The sequence below is a fragment of the Culex pipiens genome, chromosome 3 (assembly GCF_016801865.2).
Source record: "Culex pipiens pallens isolate TS chromosome 3, TS_CPP_V2, whole genome shotgun sequence".
Classification (NCBI taxonomy): domain Eukaryota; kingdom Metazoa; phylum Arthropoda; class Insecta; order Diptera; family Culicidae; genus Culex; species Culex pipiens.
Genome location: NC_068939.1, coordinates 90,988,937 through 91,007,199, shown reverse-complemented (window position 1 = coordinate 91,007,199; position 18,263 = coordinate 90,988,937). Strand labels below are relative to the sequence as shown.

The 18,263-nt window shown below is 34.8% G+C and overlaps 1 protein-coding gene across 1 annotated transcript in view; it reads left to right on the top strand.

The window, feature by feature from the left end:
- The first annotated feature begins 4,847 nt into the window (after positions 1-4,847).
- The window catches only part of LOC120431501 (uncharacterized), a 60,885-nt gene continuing 47,469 nt past the window's right edge, over positions 4,848-18,263 (top strand). The window contains exons 1-2 of the mRNA XM_052710751.1: positions 4,848-5,512; positions 5,621-5,903. The gene's annotated coding sequence lies outside the window, so the exon portion shown is untranslated. The remainder of the gene's footprint in view (positions 5,513-5,620; positions 5,904-18,263) is intronic.

The following is an 18,263-nucleotide window of genomic DNA, read 5'->3' as shown; positions in this document are numbered from 1 at the left end:
CAGTATTAATTTCAAATAAGAGTGAAACACGAAGATTAAAATATACTGGTTCTGTATGTGGAAGGCCTTATTCACCATAGTTCTCTCCTAAAACTCTCCTAAAATTTATTTTAATCATGTTCACAGAAAAAAAATCTTGGTAATATTACATCTGGGAAGGAGTACATCATTTATGTCAGAAAAAAGGTGTAATTTTACCACTAGAAAGGTGTAATGTCACTTTTTCAGTCAAAATTGAGGTAAAATTACATCATAAAAGAGGTAATATTAAACCTTCCAAATTTACACATTTTTTTTACTGTGTTGATTATCGAAACTGATAAACAACAAAAGGCAACGCCATGATATATCACCCAGTGAAAAATGTTTTGTGAATCCGAAATCTATTTATTTTTATTAAGTAATTATGAAAATATGTTTCTTTTTTTGCAAGAACTACATTAGGATTGATTTATTTTTTTACGCTTTTCCTTCTAATAGGCAGTCAAAAAAATTTCATGTGGGTCATTCCATCTGAAGCGGAACAGCATTTGAAAATTACCCTCTCCGATCCTGCTCAAATTTGGCAGGGCTGTTGATACTATCAAAACATGCAAGAATCCCGAATTTCATCCAAATCGGACCACCCCCTCCATTTTTGTACCTCCCCAAAAAATCGACTTTTTGGCGATTTTTGAGCAAACCTTCTAGTTTCAAACGGCGATAGCTCAGGAACCACAAATCTTAGAAGGTCGGTCTTAGACTGAATTTTGAAGGAAATTGGACGTAGAATCCATTTCCGTGATCAAAATTTTGATTAATTTATTTTTTCTACCTGTATTGCGCAATTGAAAACTTTAAACGGCCGTATCTCAAAACACCCCAACTTATTTTTTTTATTTGACCTCACCATCGTGTTCCCCGGCCAATTTTACATAAGAATCACTTATCGACAGAAATTAATATGTTTCGTTCCAGAGATATCGAATTTTAAAGTTTTGTGTTTTCGAGATTATTGTACGATCAGTACCTAGCTGGACTCGGTCACTGGAAACGACCGGCGGCTCAGTGACCGACGAAATAGGCGGCGGGCCAGATGCGGGCATAAAAATGTCAAAATCTCTTCCCCCCTCACTTCGTCTCACCATCCAGCTGCAGCTTTGTTGACAAACAAACGGAGCACGCGGTCGCATGATGGCGGCATCGAGCCAGAATTAGGGGTAATCATGTGATTAAAAATGAAAGCTTTTTCAAGAGAAATAATATTTTTCCGACCGAATAAAAAAATTGCGAGCATGTTCAAACAATAATTCCTGATGTCGGAGAAGTGATAAAAAAGCAAAATTGTAATCCATAATTTTTCTATAAATTGAATTTTTTCACTCCAACTGGGAACCCCTAGGTCTATCCACGACCGTTTCCAATGACCATGAGAAGATGCCAGAAAATCCAGCTACGAGCTAAATCCACAATACCTACATCAGCTTCATTCGCCGCATCTGCTAGAAGCACACAGGCGGGCTGATCAATAACTGCTACCTGGTCGTTTATTGAAATAATATTTCATCGTAAATAATCTTTATCAAATTGGGCAAAAATTTACTGTATAACACTGTAGGAATCTGGAGTTTAATCGCGAATGTTTATCTGCTCAAAAAATGAATTAAGTGAATTTCTGTGCTAACCCACAGGACAGAGCAATAACGACACACAGTAAAGGCCAGAATTGGATTCCGACGGAGCGAGCAGGAAAATGCAATTAATCTTGTTAGTAACACTGAACAATAAGTGCACGATATTTTATTGAGTAAAAAAATAAAATGAATAAAATTTGTTAATACGTTGTACTTTAGTGAAGGACGATCACAAAGGATTTCTGGAAAGTATAAAACTGAAAATGTGAGAAAATCACAAAGTTTGATCTGCTGCAAAGCGGCTAATTGTCTAAATTTAGTAGCGATGATTTCGACACCGTCCGAACAACAGTGCGTTTTTTCTTCTATCATTCTTGGATTCTTGGAACACAATACGGCTGCTGTCCTCACGTATAAGGATTTTTTTTTAATTAAATGTACCTTGACCAAAATCATCTTTTAATCAAATGGAGCGGGCTCACAATATAAAAATTGATTTAATATGATCAATCTTTTAAACCATAAATCAGATTTGCTAAATTATGGTAAAGTGTCAATAATAAAATATAATAATAATAATAATAATAATAATAATAATAAAGCAGGTTTTGGGGTTTTTGCTGAATGGCACTATTTTGCTACCGCCTATGATAAAGGCCTCGGAGGTACTCTAGAACGGTTAGCAACACGTAAAAAAACGGTGCATTCAAAATAACTCAATGAATATTCCTTTCACAAAAATAGATTGATCAAGGTAGGGGAACAGCATCTAATTCCAGCGTTCCTCTAATGTTGCCATATCAGCGCTTTGGCATTCAATTACAGCTGATTAAAAGCGTTTTCAACTGAAATCGAGTGATAAATAGCTCAATAAGAAGTGAACAAGCAAGTTTCTATCAAAAGTTTTGCAAAATTTGTTGTTTGAATAGTGAAAATGACCAAATTTGACGAAACTAGGAGCGAGGACTTAATCTGCCAAACATACGAGAATTTCCCCTATTAGCGATTTGAATAAATATTTGCATAAAATTAAAAAAAATATAAATTAAATTAATCATCTCCCAGAACACCAGGAAGCAGTTATTGATCAGCCCGATGCGGTGAATGAAGCTGATGTAGGTAATCTCGAAAACACAAAACTTTGAAATTCGATATCTCTGGAACGAAACATATTCATTTCTGTCGATAAGTGATTCTTATGTAAAATTGTCCGGGGAATACGATGGTGAGGTCAAATCAAAAAAATAAGTTGGGGTGTTTTGAGATACGGCCGTTTCAAGTTTTCAATTGCGCAATACAGGTAGAAAAAATAAATTAATCAAAATTTTGATCACGGAAATGGATTTTACGTCCAATTTCCTTCAAAATTCAGTCTAAGACCGACCTTCTAAGATTTGTGGTTCCTGAGCTATCGCCGTTTGAAACTAGGAGGTTCGCCCCAAAATCGCCAAAAAGTCGATTTTTTGGGGTGGTACAAAAATGGAGGGGGTGGTCCGATTTGGATGAAATTCGGGATTCTTGCATGTTTTGATAGTACCAACAGCACTGCCAAATTTGAGCAGGATCGGAGAGGGTAATTTTCAAATTTGCACTTTTTCGTGCACAGTTGAGATGGAATGACCCATGTTTATGTGGATCAAATATTTAAAACGAAAATGTACTTAACTATCATTGATAAAAAACAAAGTTTTCAAGTGATAGCCATTTAAAAATCAATAAAAATAAACATATATTTTTTCATAATCTGCAGGAATTGACAGTCCTGTAACATCTCTCTTTTAAGAGCTATTTCCCCGAAAAATTTCTAAATATTTCTGAGACAAATGTTTCAATGTTAAAAATCAAACTCAGTGAAATTAAAATTGACTAATATTCAGATGCAGAAATTAAATCCAATGTAAATGTCACATTTCACATTATCCGTATTTTCAGTAACGGATTTTTTTAATTTGCTTGAGAAAAAAAAAACATGCAAAGTAATGTCAAACCAATGTTTGAAAAACATTTTAAAACTTAACGTTATTTTGATGAATTTCACAACTTTCATGTAGAGCTGCTGCAAACATTTGTCAAAGTTAATGTTTGGCTCGAAAAATCAGGGGACCTTTTTTCAAACAACCTCTATATCTTAATGGCATTCGACTTGCAATAAACTGAAATCAATTTTAAATTATTAATTAATTATTTTAAAATTCATATATTCAAGTAAAACAGTACAGTATTTTTTTGTTGCTTTTATGACAAACACGACTTCAAAAAACGTAAGTCAACTTAAATAATCTTCTTTTGCAATTGATTGATAAGGGTTCGGTTGATTGAAACGTGAAACATAATGGAATTTCGAATCAGCTAATGAACAGGTTAAATTGGCCACAAAACAAATATTATTGAGCTACTTATGTTTTACCTGAAAATGGTATAATTAAATAAAATGTCAATTTTATAATAAATTAAAACCATTCCAAATTTCAAACCAATTAATTCGCTGTAGGATATTTTGTAAACATCACCCAAAGTTTCAGCGCCCTCTAGTGGGGGGCATTTTTGACACTTGATCGCCTATAGCTATTTTCAATAAAAATTGTACGCAAAATTCATAATATCCAGATTGGCACAAAATAAATAAACAGCATAATTTTTTAAATAGCTATCGAATGAGCTATTTATAACACCTAAACTCCCAAGCTCGAGGAAAAGGAGGAATTTCCATACAAATTCCCCCTTTTTCTCGAACTTGGGAGTTTAGATGATAAATTATTTAGTTTAGAACCGTAGAAATGAATACTTAAAATAATATAATACTTAAATGTTTTTTATCGTAGTGAAAAGTAATTAAGTAATTAATGTAATTAATCATTTTTGACCAGTAATTTGAGTAATTAATTGGCAGACTGGCAAGTAATAAACGCTTCTGGAAACCCTTGAGACAAAACTAGAATAATGAAGATTTCGTTCCTAATTTTTTTTTCATAAAATTGAGAGTTTTACAGTTTTATTTTTATCAGCCCATCTTGATTGTTTTGAAAACAATTCCGCTACTACATGATAAATCAAACATTTTACAAGATACCTGTTGAGACCTTTCTCCAGGTCTTCGCTCAATCGAAATTTCTCATTTTCTCATTTTCTGAGAGAGCCAAAGAGCATCATCATCGTCCCCTTATCAGCCTAGTAAGGATGCTGCTGGGATGCTGCTCACAGCAGAATTTAGTTATCAGCGTGCGGTCGCGAGAATCGGTTCCCTCTTGTCTGGAAAAAGCTCTCCGGGATCTTGAAGCTCGATCGACGGGGTGCGTTCTTCGAGTGTGTGGTTTAAAAATAAATTCTGGAGTGGAAGGGGTGTGGGGAAAAAAACGGGAAAACCCAGAGTGAAGCGCTCTGGGAAAATCTTTGAAGAAAAAAAGGGAAAGTGAAATTTGTTCATCAAAGTTGTGTGTCGGTGAGCTTTATTGTTGGTTGGTTTAGAGGGGAGGAAAATTTATTAGCCTTCACTGTGTGATGGAATCGCCACTGTGTTGTGTGGTGCGAAGGATGTAAAGCAAAATCACGGAAAACTCTTTAAAGGCCGACAAACAAAGAGGAAAACCTCGCTGGAAGCTGGGTGGGATCCGGTGAAGCAACAGTTTCTTTTAATGTTTGCGTGAGGATCCTTTTATTTTTTGTTGTTGCTTCTTTAGAGTGATTATTGTGTGGGTGTGGGATAAAGAGGCTCAACTGAAAGAATAAAAAGAAAGGTAAATCCCAAAGCATGTGGAGCCTGTCGTTGTCAGATTCGCACAATTAAAGGAGAGGAAAAGCCGAGGGAAAACAAGCATTTCCCATGCTGATGCTGTTGCTGCAGCAGTAGAGGTGGTCCGTTAATGGAAAAGCAAAGAGCTTTTCAGTGAGGCGAGATAAAAGTGAGTGAGTCGTCCTTCGGCAAGGATCTGTCTGTCTGATGGTTTATGATGATGATAATGATGATGCTGATGGGCTTGTGTGAGATAATGTGGAAAATTCTAATCTAGATGGGTGTGCATGAGTGTGTGTGATTTTTCCAAGTGAAAATAACAAAGCGCAAAAAGTAAATAGAGCACGAAAAATCCAAGTGTGTTTGTGGAGTTTTCACGTGGGAAAAAAGGATGTAAAATTAAGCGATTGTAAAGCAGTCCTGGGATTGGAAATGTGGCGTCCGTTGTCTATTTGGTGTCGCTGCGAGGCTATTTAGAGGGATTACTGTGCCAGGGCACCTTGGCAGGATATACGGACAGTGCCGGAACGACTGCTGGAAAGTAATTAGACAAACTTAAGGTGAGTTTCAGAAGTAGTAAGCTGGGTTTCGAAAACGAGATGATGGAAAATCAAGCACTTCATGATTTGGCAATAATAATAATATAATTTGAGGAAGATTAGCTAATGATGGTGGAGAATTCAATGCAAGGCCATTGTGTACAGAAAAAATCAACATTCAAATTACAGTATAAAAACGAAAAATGAAAATTGTCACCACTTTGCGGATATGGGCATTATAAGCTGCAAAAGGATCTTAAAATTTGCGCATTTTGCCGATAATGATTTTAAACGAGTTTTCCAATCGTTGAATAATTTCAGTACATTATGCCTTAGACCTATTTAGATCTTAAATTCATCATCTTAAATTGCATACGTTTCGTACTCCCAAAGAAGCCTTATTTCGGCAAAGCTATTCCTGGGCAAATCCCATTCAATTTTCCTCAAATACATAAAGGCCTATGAAAAGTGAATTTTGTTAAATAAATAACCTTTTTTAACTGTTGAAGTCAAGATAAATCAAAAAAAAGTTTCTACTGATTTGCATTAAAAAAACAGTACTTGTTCGGTAACTAGGCTGAGAACGTAGCTAAGTCACTGAATGCTGCTCGTTAACTGGGCTGAACGAAAAATAACGAGGAGACCACCGATGCATAATATTTTTCTGATGAAATATAAATATATCAGTTTCAAACAAATTTTTACAGTGCTTGCTTTTCACATTTCTTTAATTGTGACTTGAAATTGAATAAAAGTTTGTAAAAAGTTTTTAAATTTATTGAACATGATTTTTGCATCCATTAACCCCTCGGTCATTTCGGTTTGTTTTGGTTTTTCGACGTTTGTCTGCTTTTTAATTTGACCATGGTTGTTGAAATCTAACCTCTGATGAATCTCCGAATATTCATCTTTCACCGAAGTCTCAGAAAAATGCTATTTTTTAAAACAATGTTGTTTGAGGGGTAACATACATGTAAGAAAACACAAAAATAACATCATTTTACAGAAAATTTATCGAACCCGCTAAAAAGATGTTTTTCAATCACTCCTCAATGTTTCATGAAGATATTTCATGATTAAACTGAGCAAAAGACGATTTAAGTTTGAAATTTTGTTATGCACAAAGCGAACTGTCAAACTTTGTGAACGTTTTTTTAATACTCTCAAGAAATATGCACACGGAAACAGTTTAACGAGTCTTCGCCAACATATTGAGCCGATTTGGCCAAACCAGTTTTGAAGCTGCTTACTTGTAGATCTGAACAAAACCTACAAATTGCTTTTAAAACATTGCAAAAATGTTGCGTAGTTCCAGAGAAATCGACAAATTAGAAGAACGTAACGCACCGCGTAAAAAGAGGTTTCACTGTACCCTGAAAACCGATTAAAAAAACTTAAAATGTGTACCCATACCAATCTCTGATTTTTTTTCGATATACATGTATTTTGTAAATCGTAAATTGTTTGGATTTTTTAATAGTTAAACTTTTTCTTGCCTTATTGTTAGTTGACCAATTTTCAAGTTATGTTTAATATACAATATATAAATTGAAGTATATGCTTCAAAAATCTTTGAAATGTTACTAATGTTTGATACAAACGATAAGATAAAAGTTTTTAATAATATATTTGTTTTTTTAAAATTTATGTAAAAATACTGCTTTTGAGAAACAATGCAAAATTGTGCACTATGTAATGCAACAACTCTAACTTTCTTTCGGTTTTGTTTCATTTTTTTTTGTTTTTTGACTTTTTGTCATTGTTGTTTTCCAAAAAATTAGGGAACAAAAAAAAGAGATTATTTAAAATAAAATTCTTCATTGCAATTAATTGTCATTCGACTTTAAAATTCTTCAAAAAAAATAAATTATCAAAAATAAAATTCTTCATTGAGATGATTTGTGCAATCGATAGCAAACTATTCCAAATTTATTTTAAGATGCTCATTTTGCATTTTAGGTCAAATGGGATTTTATTTTCACAAATTTTGAATATTGGGAAATGTTTGTAAATGTTTGGGTAAAAAATATTTTAAGGATTTCTACTAATTTTAGACAGCACTAATAATTATGATACTTTTTGCCTAAATACTTTATGTAAGACATGAAATTTTCATTTAAGAATGGCAATCGCCTTAATACCAAAAGTTAAGCAAACTGGTATATTTTTTTTTTAACTAGGAGTTTAATTTAGCTATAAATATAGTATTTTGTTATTCATTAGTTTGATATACAAATGCCTTGAAGCTTGAACAAACATTTAAGTTGCTTTATAAACCTCGTAGCTTAAGATCTGGGTGATGAATAGAGAGAATGCGTAACGTGATTTTGGAATGATCCCACTTTGTTTAGACAGCATCTGGGTGGATACAACCGCATCGACTCCATAAACAACTTTCATTCATAATTATAAAAAATGACGATCTCGCCTTCAACTTTCTTAAGATTAAAAATTAAAAAAAAAATCTTGACTTCAACTCCAGGTCCTCAAAAACCACACATTTTTCATTAAAAAAAAAACAATTTTTAATGATCGATAACAATACTCTCTACTTTTGGCGAACAGTAAATTGGTTCCACTTTGACAGTACAAAATTGAGGCCGTTTTGCGAACCCAGCACCCAGCTTAAGATTCAATAAAAAGTAAAATAGCGAAATCCTTAGATTTTCGTCGATTTCACCTAAACTTTTCATTGGAGTTTTTAAGATCTTCGTCTCTGTATTATGAAAAGAAGTCGTCTTATTTATTCGTAGTCCCTAGGGTGCCCACAAAAAATGACCACTAGCTCCAGCCCAAGTAACATTTTTAAACCAACTAGCCACCACGAAGTTTTATTAAGGGTTTATTGTAGCATCTTGATTGCCTAATAGTTTTATTTGGGCATTCACCGCAACCAACAAGCAAGAGCTAATTAATAGGTTCTAACAGGGTTTTATGCCTCGGACATAAAACCGGGTTTAAATAAAAGCCGACTGAACCGAGTTTTACAGCTTTGTATGTTGGACAAAGTTGAAGTGCTTTACATTTCTAACAAGATTCTCAATTTTGGGAAGATTGGTTATTTCATACACATTTTTCGATTTTCCTATACAAAAGTCACTTTGGCCTTCAGGGCAGCAAATGACCAAGAAGGTAAGAGCTGCCAAAAAAAAAAATGAATTGATAACAGCAACAACATTCGCCTGTGTGAATGTTGACCGATTTTGTTCGTATTTGTTCGTATTTGGTCCAGAGTCCTAAAATAGCTAAAGGAAGAATATTCAGCTTATCTCCAACAGGTTTTGGAAAAAAGTCCCATATTCTGGGCATTCTACTTTAATGAGCTGAATTGAAAACTTCTGGCTTATTGGGGGCTTCTTTCTGTGTCAAAAAATAAATGTAATCTGCTGTTAAAATCTCTAATTGAATTCAGTCAAATAAATAAGGTTCGCATTTTCTCTCAGCTTTTCCGATATTTTCACAAATTATGGTTATCAGCCCCAGCCAAGGCGAACATATGAACACACCCGTTGGGGTGTGGAAAATTTACGTTTATGAAAATCGTGGCGTGAAATACCACCCCCAGCATCACGGTTACTCTTATATATGATTTCAGACAACGAGGTGAGAATTTGAGACTTAGGGAGGTTCCTAAATTTTATTTAAATAATTTTTGTTGCTAAGTATATTTTGCTCGAAAATATAAATTGACAATTTTTCACACAATAGCAAACTATTTCCAGAACCACCCCCCGCCAACATTACTGCCACGACGTGGCCACCGCGTGCCATCGGCAGCATTCCCTCGCAGCCCGAGCCGGCTTGCTCCGGAGCATCCGGCGTAAATCCTTGGATTACCGGTTGGGCCCTCGCTCGCCCCCGGTTCGCGCTGGTGCGTCGGAATTGGATTGAACATAATGGAAATATGAAAATTGAGTGCCGCTTCTCGGGAGGCTCACGGCGGGGAAAAATGTGAAAAGTAAAGCTAAAGGTTTCGAAAAAAAACAGTCAAACACCTGAAAAATATTAGCTTCAACAAGATAAATTGAGATTTCGGGGCTTTCGTAAATGGGATCCATGTTTATGTGCGAAGAGAATGGATTGCCTTTATATTTTATTTGAGTCTAACGGGTTGTGTATATTTACGGCAGCGCTGAGGATTGAAGAAAGATTGGATGGAATATAAACAGAAATGGGTCTCGATTGGAGTCGGTAAATCAAGAAATCATAGGTCGGAGTGAACTTAGACAGCTAAAAGATGGGTGTGGATTGTTTTTTTTACAGCCATTTTGATTTATCAAAGTGATACATTCTTCTGATCCTACACAAATAGAATCTGGTTCACTTTACAATCAAAGTACAATATGTAAATTTTCAAAACTACATCTAAGAGTACAACACAAGTGAAAAAGGTATTTGGGTTGAATTACACCACTCGACATTGGTTGAGTTGATTTCAGTAAACGTTTTAGTTTTGTCAAGGTATTATAGATTTAGGCTCCTTGAACACGCTGCAATCGACAGAATTTAATTTTAGTGAATTCCCTGTCAATAAACAAAATTGTAAATTTGAGTATAAATGCTATAAACAGCCATTCCACGTCAAACAGGAAGTCTCCAAATCAAAAGTTGGCTCAAATTTGGAGTGGGGGTTCTTTGACCCAAAACATTAGACCCGTATTTTTTTGTTTGGGTATTAGGGTGCTGCTATCCAAAATAGGGTGGTCCAAAAAATGACATTTTTCGTCAATTTTCGCAAAAAGCACATTTTTTTAACAATAACATCTCCGTTATGTATGTATGTATGTATGTATGATCCCCATACCCGCAGGCAACTTGGTCCCGAAACACATGTGAGCGCTAGGTGAACAATTCGATCATCTTCTACTCCGTAATCTGTACAACCACGTGCATAAGTTTTTTTGCACGAATTTTAATGCTACGAATACCGGCGCATAAAATAAAATGGTTTCCCTCTTCCCTCCCCAAGCGCCGGAAATTTGTAGCGGGTGTAGGGACACTTTGCATAGACGCCCTTGCTCCCATCACGTCACTGAGGGTATGGAGCGACGAGAAATTAATAAGCATGCCCCCTCAGTCGAACCTTCATTAGAGAAGCAGGCAATCCACAACTCACAGCGAACGACCAAGGGAACACCCTACCGCGTATTTAGTGGAAATTGGCGTAATTAGTCTTGAGTGGAATGAGTGAGTGTTAGCGTATAAGTGAAAGTTTTTTTTTTTTTTGTACTATAACAAGAACGGGCTCACCAAATTATGTATCTTCAATACCAGCTTCATCTTCAGTATCTTCATTTGATTAACTTGTGATCCGTCGACAAACTTGAAACAGCCAGCGTGTTGATGATATGAATTTTCGCCGAGTGAAAACGTCACCGATGGACCCAATGGTTGTCCGAGGAAACGCACCGGATTACCATCCGCCGATGAGTTGCTGCCAGGAAACGTTTACGTTGAAATCCGGAAAGCAGCTCAATTTTTTGCAAAAGGCTCGGAAAATCCAGAAAGATGTGCTCCTGAAGTCACGCTGGAAACCACCGTCAGGACGCCTTTTCCGCGACTACACCTTTTCCACTGGATTTCGGCAATTTTTCGCACTTTTTGAAATAAAATTGAGGGAGGAAATTCTTTTTAACAATAACATCTCCGTTATATCAGAAAATATTGTTTCCTGATTCCTTGCGAACATCCATTAACACGATTCGGAGATTGATATTATGATTTTTTGAGCATAAAACTGGGCTTTTCGACGCGCCGCGCGCAAAAACGGAAAAATGACGAAAATGGGTAAAAATCAACTTTTTTTACTAAAACTTCGATAACTTGAAAATTTCAGCGATGACCTATACATGTTTGGGTACCAAAAGTTGCATATTTCAATTATTATTCCAATTTTGATTCCGAGACCTTCAAATTAGGAAATGAAATTTTCATAGGACCTTTTCAAATATTCAGCTAGCTTTTTCGAACCTCCACATATTTTTTTTAAAAAGCCTAACTAATAACCTTTCTTTTGAAACGCTGCGCTCTAAAATTGGTTCAGATGTTCCGAAGATTCGATGAAAAATGCAATTATTTTTGGACCACCCTATTTTGGATAGGAGCACCCTAATCGCCAAACAAAAAATACGGATCAAATTATTTGGGTCAAAGAACCCCCACTCCAAATATGAGCTAATTCGGAGCACTTCCCCCAGAAAAAAAAAAGATACAAACATATCAAAAGGGGCGATTTGAAACCTTAAAATCACTCTACATTTTTAACCGAAGATGTTACCGATTTAGTTCTAGTTGACTTATTGACGAATTATGACAATTCCAGTACTAATATTGCCAAGAGACGTAAAATTTTATGCTGTACAATAGTTCCTATGACATCCAACCTTCAAAAATGTTTGAAACAAAAATGTAATTCAAATTTCATAATTTATCCCTTGCATTACGGCCCATCATCCGTCTCCAAATTAGTCCATAACTTATTTACATACTTGTGCACAAATTTCACATACATGATTTATGGATAGGATACTGTGCTGTCATCGTCACATAACACTACGTGCATGTCACCACAAACCGCCCTTGATGATGATGACATCTACTTCCAGGAACTCTATCACATAGTAAATTCCTGCCACTAGGGTGGTTCAAAGTTATTCTTTATCTTCGCCTTTGAATTTTTTTATATTATTTTATGGATGAAAATATTTAGGGGAATTTAGATGTTCAAATAACATATTTTTTTTAAATGTAATAAGCATTTACTACCCTATAAAATCGGTGGTAGATGAAGAGGGTTCCAGAAACTAATCAAGTTCGGAACGAAAACCGAGACCGGTATTTCATCTTCCGGTTCACGTGGATTCTGTTTGCACAAGCCTTTACTTATACCTGCATGCATCAGGCAGACCATAGATACTGGGTTTGATAAGCTGAAGTGAGCAATCAATTCCGGAAACTGAATAGAATTTTGCTCCTATCAGATGTACATTTACAATTTACTAGCTGCAGCAGTATAGATTGAGTGATTGCCTGGCAATCCTCAGAGATTTATTGTGAGTATTACATTGAACGACCGTTCTTCAAGTTTTTTTCTTGTTTAAACTTTTGTTCAAAATTGAACTTGACTTTGACTAAAATTATTATTTTGTTAATCAAGATACAGAGAAAATCATATGAATATCGCATCTTTAAAATTACATTAACATCAACCAGAAAAACAATAAGTCTGATTCCAAATTCTCCTCATTATCAGAAATTAGTGTCCATTACACAACTTTTCCCTCAAATGGCACCAATCAAGCTCGGGCAGACAACAGTTGGCCAAATTCTCTACGAGATTCACCCGCAGAACCGCAAATCCACTAAAACCTAACCTCTCGTTCCACCCCTCCTTAGCGAACGAACCGGAATGGAATTAATTGCAGAATCGGGATGGCTGGCCGAGCACGCAACCGCCCTCGAAATGATCGTTTTTTCTCTTGCTGATGTTGTACAGTTTAGCTCTATTGCGATTGCCATCAGTCGACCATTTCGACCGGAAATGAGTGCGGAAGCCCATCCAAAATTGCGATACGGGAGCGGTTGGAGGCGCAAAACGATTCTGACGAGAGAGCCCTCACCGCAGAGGGTGGAATTGTGGGGGTAGTGGTTTAAATGAACTTTTTTTGGGGGTTATCTGCTTTGCAGATTTATAGTCGCTTGAAATTTCATTTTTTTTAAAATAAAAAATAACTTATGGGTAATTCTCCGCCAAATCTCAGAGCAGTTGCCTCAACCCCTCTTCGATTTGCGTGAAACTTTGTCTTAAGGGGTAATTTTTGTCCTTGACCACGAATTTGAGCTTCGTTTTTTGATATCTTGTGACGGATGGGCGTTACGATCCCTTCCAATTTTGAACATGCGAAAAAAGACGTGTTTTTCAATAATTTGCGGCCTGAAATGGTGATGAGATAGAAATGTTGGTGGCAAAGGGACTTTTATGTAAAATTGGACGCCCGATTTGATGGCGTATTCCGAAAAAACGTATGCTTCATTAGGGTGCCCAGAAAAAATGACCCCCGAGATATCCGAGCCTAAAGTTGGTGTAAAAAATGTTTTTCATACAAAAATGACTTTTTTAAATCGCTTATAACTTTTCAGGATCAAGTTTTACAGCTTTGGTATGTTCTACAAAGTTGTAGAGCATTAAATTTTCATTAAGAATCTCACTTTTGGGAATATTTGGATGGAAGTAGCGCACCGAGCAGACCAAACCGTAAGAAACTTGGATTTTTCATACATTTTTTCGATTTTTCCCATACAAACTTTACCTCCGAGTATCAATGGGTAAATGATGACCGATTTTGCTCATATTTGGTCCAGAGTCTTAAAATAGCTTAAGGAACAATATTCAGCTTGTGGAGCGAGGTTTTGAGAAAAAGTCCCATATTCTGGGCACCCTTATGCTTCATCGAAAAAATACAACAATAGTTTCATAAAATATTGTTATTTTTTGTAACATGACATGACTGTAAAAAAATTGGGACACACCATTTTAAGAGAAAGGGTGATTTGTTGTGTAAAATTTTCTGAGAAATCTGATAAAAATATTTTGAGACATAGGCTCTTTGGTCCCGAGCCTTCAAAAAGCATTTTAAGTTTTCATTTGACTTATTAAAATGTTAGGCTAGATATTTGAGACTTTAAATACACCTTCGTTTGCGCTCAAGACAGCCAAAATCGGTTGAAATGGTGCGGAGTTAAGATTTTTTGAAAAATGTGTTTTTTGCAAAAATTGACGAAAATTGCTATTTTTTGGACCACCCTAACACGGCGTAGGTCACTCTAATGGCCAAACAAAAAAAAATACGGGTCTTAGTATTTCAGCCATGGAACCCCCAGAAAAATGTTTTTTTCGAATCATACTTTTTTCGTGGGGAATTGCTGTATACATTTAAAAAGTTGTAATTGTCTGCTCTACAACTTTGTATAACATTGTTACAATCTAAAAAAAAATACCCTACAAAGTAAGAAAAAACTTGAAACTTTAAAATGAAAATTATTTTATTACTTAAAAAATTACCCTTGAAGTCAGCAGTTACCGCAAGTCTATTTTGTATGAAACTTTGATTTCTTATGCCAAAACAAGCTATTTTTCATTTTTGATTTCTTCCTTGAGATGGTGAATAACGAGTGAATTGGCCAAGCTGTGATTCTTATTACGATTTTTTAAGGACCGACAAAACAAAAAGAATTTTTTGAATGAAATTATTTGCGTCGAAAATTTTTTTTTTTGCTCGTTAGGCCGTTGCAAATATTTTTTGAAGTTTATGTCCCTCGACTCTGGTCGGGGTCGAAAGGGGTGCAAAACAATAAAAAATATAAAAATTGAAATAACAAGCCATGGTCTCAACATTTGAATGAAAAAAGTGTTTTAAAGTGCATTTTACACCTGCCCAGTTGTTTTGCATTCATTAGTTTTCAAAATATCCATGTATTGAAGAGTTTTTTTTCGCCGAAAAAAAAACTTTTTGCGGTGCTGTACATAGGAATTCCACAAAAATTGCAAATATTTTTGATCGATCCCAGACATGCTAAATATGATTTTAAACGCAGGAAAATGCATTTCTTATTGTTTTAGGTTGGTTAGACTTGGGTAATTCTCTACCAACTCACACGAAATCGGGAAAAGTTGCCCCGACCCCGCTTCGATTTGCGTGAAACTTTGTCCTAAGGGGTAACTTTTGTCCCTGATCACGAATCTGAGGTCCGTTTTTTGATATCTCGTGACGGAGGGGCGGTACGACCCCTTCAATTTTTGAACATGCGAAAAAAGAGGTGTTTTTCAATAATTTGCAGCCTGAAACGGTGATGAGATAGAAATTTGGTGTCAAAGGAACTTTCATGTAAAATTAGACGCCCGATTTGATGGCGTACTCAGAATTCCGAAAAAAACGTATTTTTCATCGAAAAAAGCACTTAAAAAAGTTTTAAAAATTCTCCCATTTTCCGTTACTCGACTGTAAATTTTTTTGAAACGTGTCATTTTATGGGAAATTTAATGTACTTCTCGAATCTTCATTGACCTAGAAGGAAATTTTTTTTTTCCTTCTTGGTCAATGAAGATTCGAAAAGCACATCAAATTTCCCATAAAATGACACGTTCCAAAAAAATTTACAGTCGAGTAACGGAAAAAGGGAGAATTTTTAAAACGTTTTTTAGTGTTTTTTTTCGATGAAAAATACGTTTTTTTCGGATTTCTGAGTACGCCAACAAATCGGGCGTCTGATTTTACATAAAAGTCCTTTTGACACCAATTTTCTATCTCATCACTAGGGTTAGTGAAATTTCACGATTTCGCGGACAGCGTGAAATCCGCGAAATTTGGCTTTTTCCGCGAAATCCCGTGAAATTGTATGTTTGTGTGATACTGTAACGATATTTCTCAAAGTAATTTATCAAACTCAAATAGAAATGACTATAATCTTATGAATTACTGTAAAGTTAAGCGAGTGAATACCCTGGTTTAATAACTGATATAGGGTTAGTGATTTTTGACGATTTCGTGGTCGGCTTCGTAAAATTTATCATTTGTTCAAATATTTTTTTTTAAACCAAGATAATAAATATTTGATCCATAAAGACTATTTCAGTATTAAGTATTTTATTAGTTTTTAATTGATATGAACCATTTGAAGAATTGTTCAGTTTTTTTTTCAGTTTTTTTAGAAACTAACTAAATTTAGTAATATTTTCATTCGTTGTAAAAAACATTTAGCTGCTATTTTATTTTAAAGGTATTGTTTCAATAGAAATTAAAATAACCCAGCTTTGTTTTATTCAAAATAAAATGAAAAGTATTTTTTATCTTTTAAATCACCTCTTAAAAACATTTCAGATTTTTTTCTGAGTCCTGTTTAATTTTAAAAATAGTTGATTATTTGGGTGGATGATTCCCGTGAAAGTTAAAAAATATTCCATTTTTTTGTTTTCTTTTCTCATTTCAATTAAAAATTTCGATTTCGTTACAAATTATTTTATTTTGCCCATTGATTTTTTATTAAGTTTTTAACAAGTGAGATGAAAACTTCAAAATTTATTTTGAATGGGCTTACTTTCGCAGAAAATTCATACTATTTTACTCATTTTGGCTGAACAAGATTGTTTAATCTTGCTTTGATATGAAATTTAATAAAATGTGAAATGATAAGACAGAAGCAAATCAGCGAAAACTAGGCGAATATAAAAAAAAAGCAGTTCAGTAAATGAGAAAATGCATGCCCTACATTGTGTTTCAAAAAATATATAGAGCTCATCTATAAACCAGGTGGAAACTCTTTTTTAAATGAGGAGATTTTTGTTTTGTGTCACGTTCAAATTTAGTGAAGTTTTTTTTTAGTTTATTGAAGAATAATATATAATGAAGCATAAGAAGTAGTTTCTGTGATTTAAGCATAAGATTCTCAGAGTTATTTTAACATTTTTCACGTTCCGCGAAATTTGCGTGAAATTTTGTGTTTTTAAATTGAGGTCCCCGTGAAATTTGCAATTTTCGAGCGTGAAAAATCACTAAGCCTACTCATCACCATTTCAGGCTGCAAATTATTGAAAAACACCTCTTTTTTCGCCTGTTCAAAAATGGAAGGGGTCGTACCGCCCCTCCGTCACGAGATATCAAAAAACGGACCTCGGATTCGTGATCAGGGTCAAAAGCTACCCCTTAGGACAAAGTTTCACGCAAATCGAAGAGGGGTCGGGGCAACTGCTGTGTGAGTTGACGGAGAATTACCCACTTCTACTTCCCTTAAAATTTTGAAGTTTTTTGAAAAAAAAATTTTTTGGCCCTTGATTTTTCGAACCGATTTTGAGGGGGGGAACTTTGAAAAATATTTGCAATGGCCTTAAGAAATTTTATGAATTTGAATAAAAGCATCATTTCAGAGGTTCCTGCTTTACTTGTTTAGAAACGATTCGAAAGATTGGTTTCATATTTTGAACATTGTTAATGCGACCTTTTTTGCCTAAATATTAGTTTTGAAAAAGTTAAATTTAGTATTTTTTTTTGTAAGGGTTACCTAAATAATTAGGAACATTCCATACTCGATTATCCGAAGCCACGATGATCCAAAGTTTCGATTATCCGAAGTTTGATTGTTCGAAGGTTTGTTTGGGACTTCTATGAAATAATCGAATCACGAATAAAAAAAATGTTTCTGGAAACTATTATGTTTTCTAAACAAATATTAACATCTTGACGATCAGTTAGGAGAAAGTATCTCGATGAAAAAAAGGGAAAGAATTGATCAAAAATGTTTTAGAAAGAAGGTAGAATTTTCTCAACCATTGCTTTTAATGGGAGAAATGTTTTTAAAATTTTAAAAAATCTTTGCAAATAAAATTTG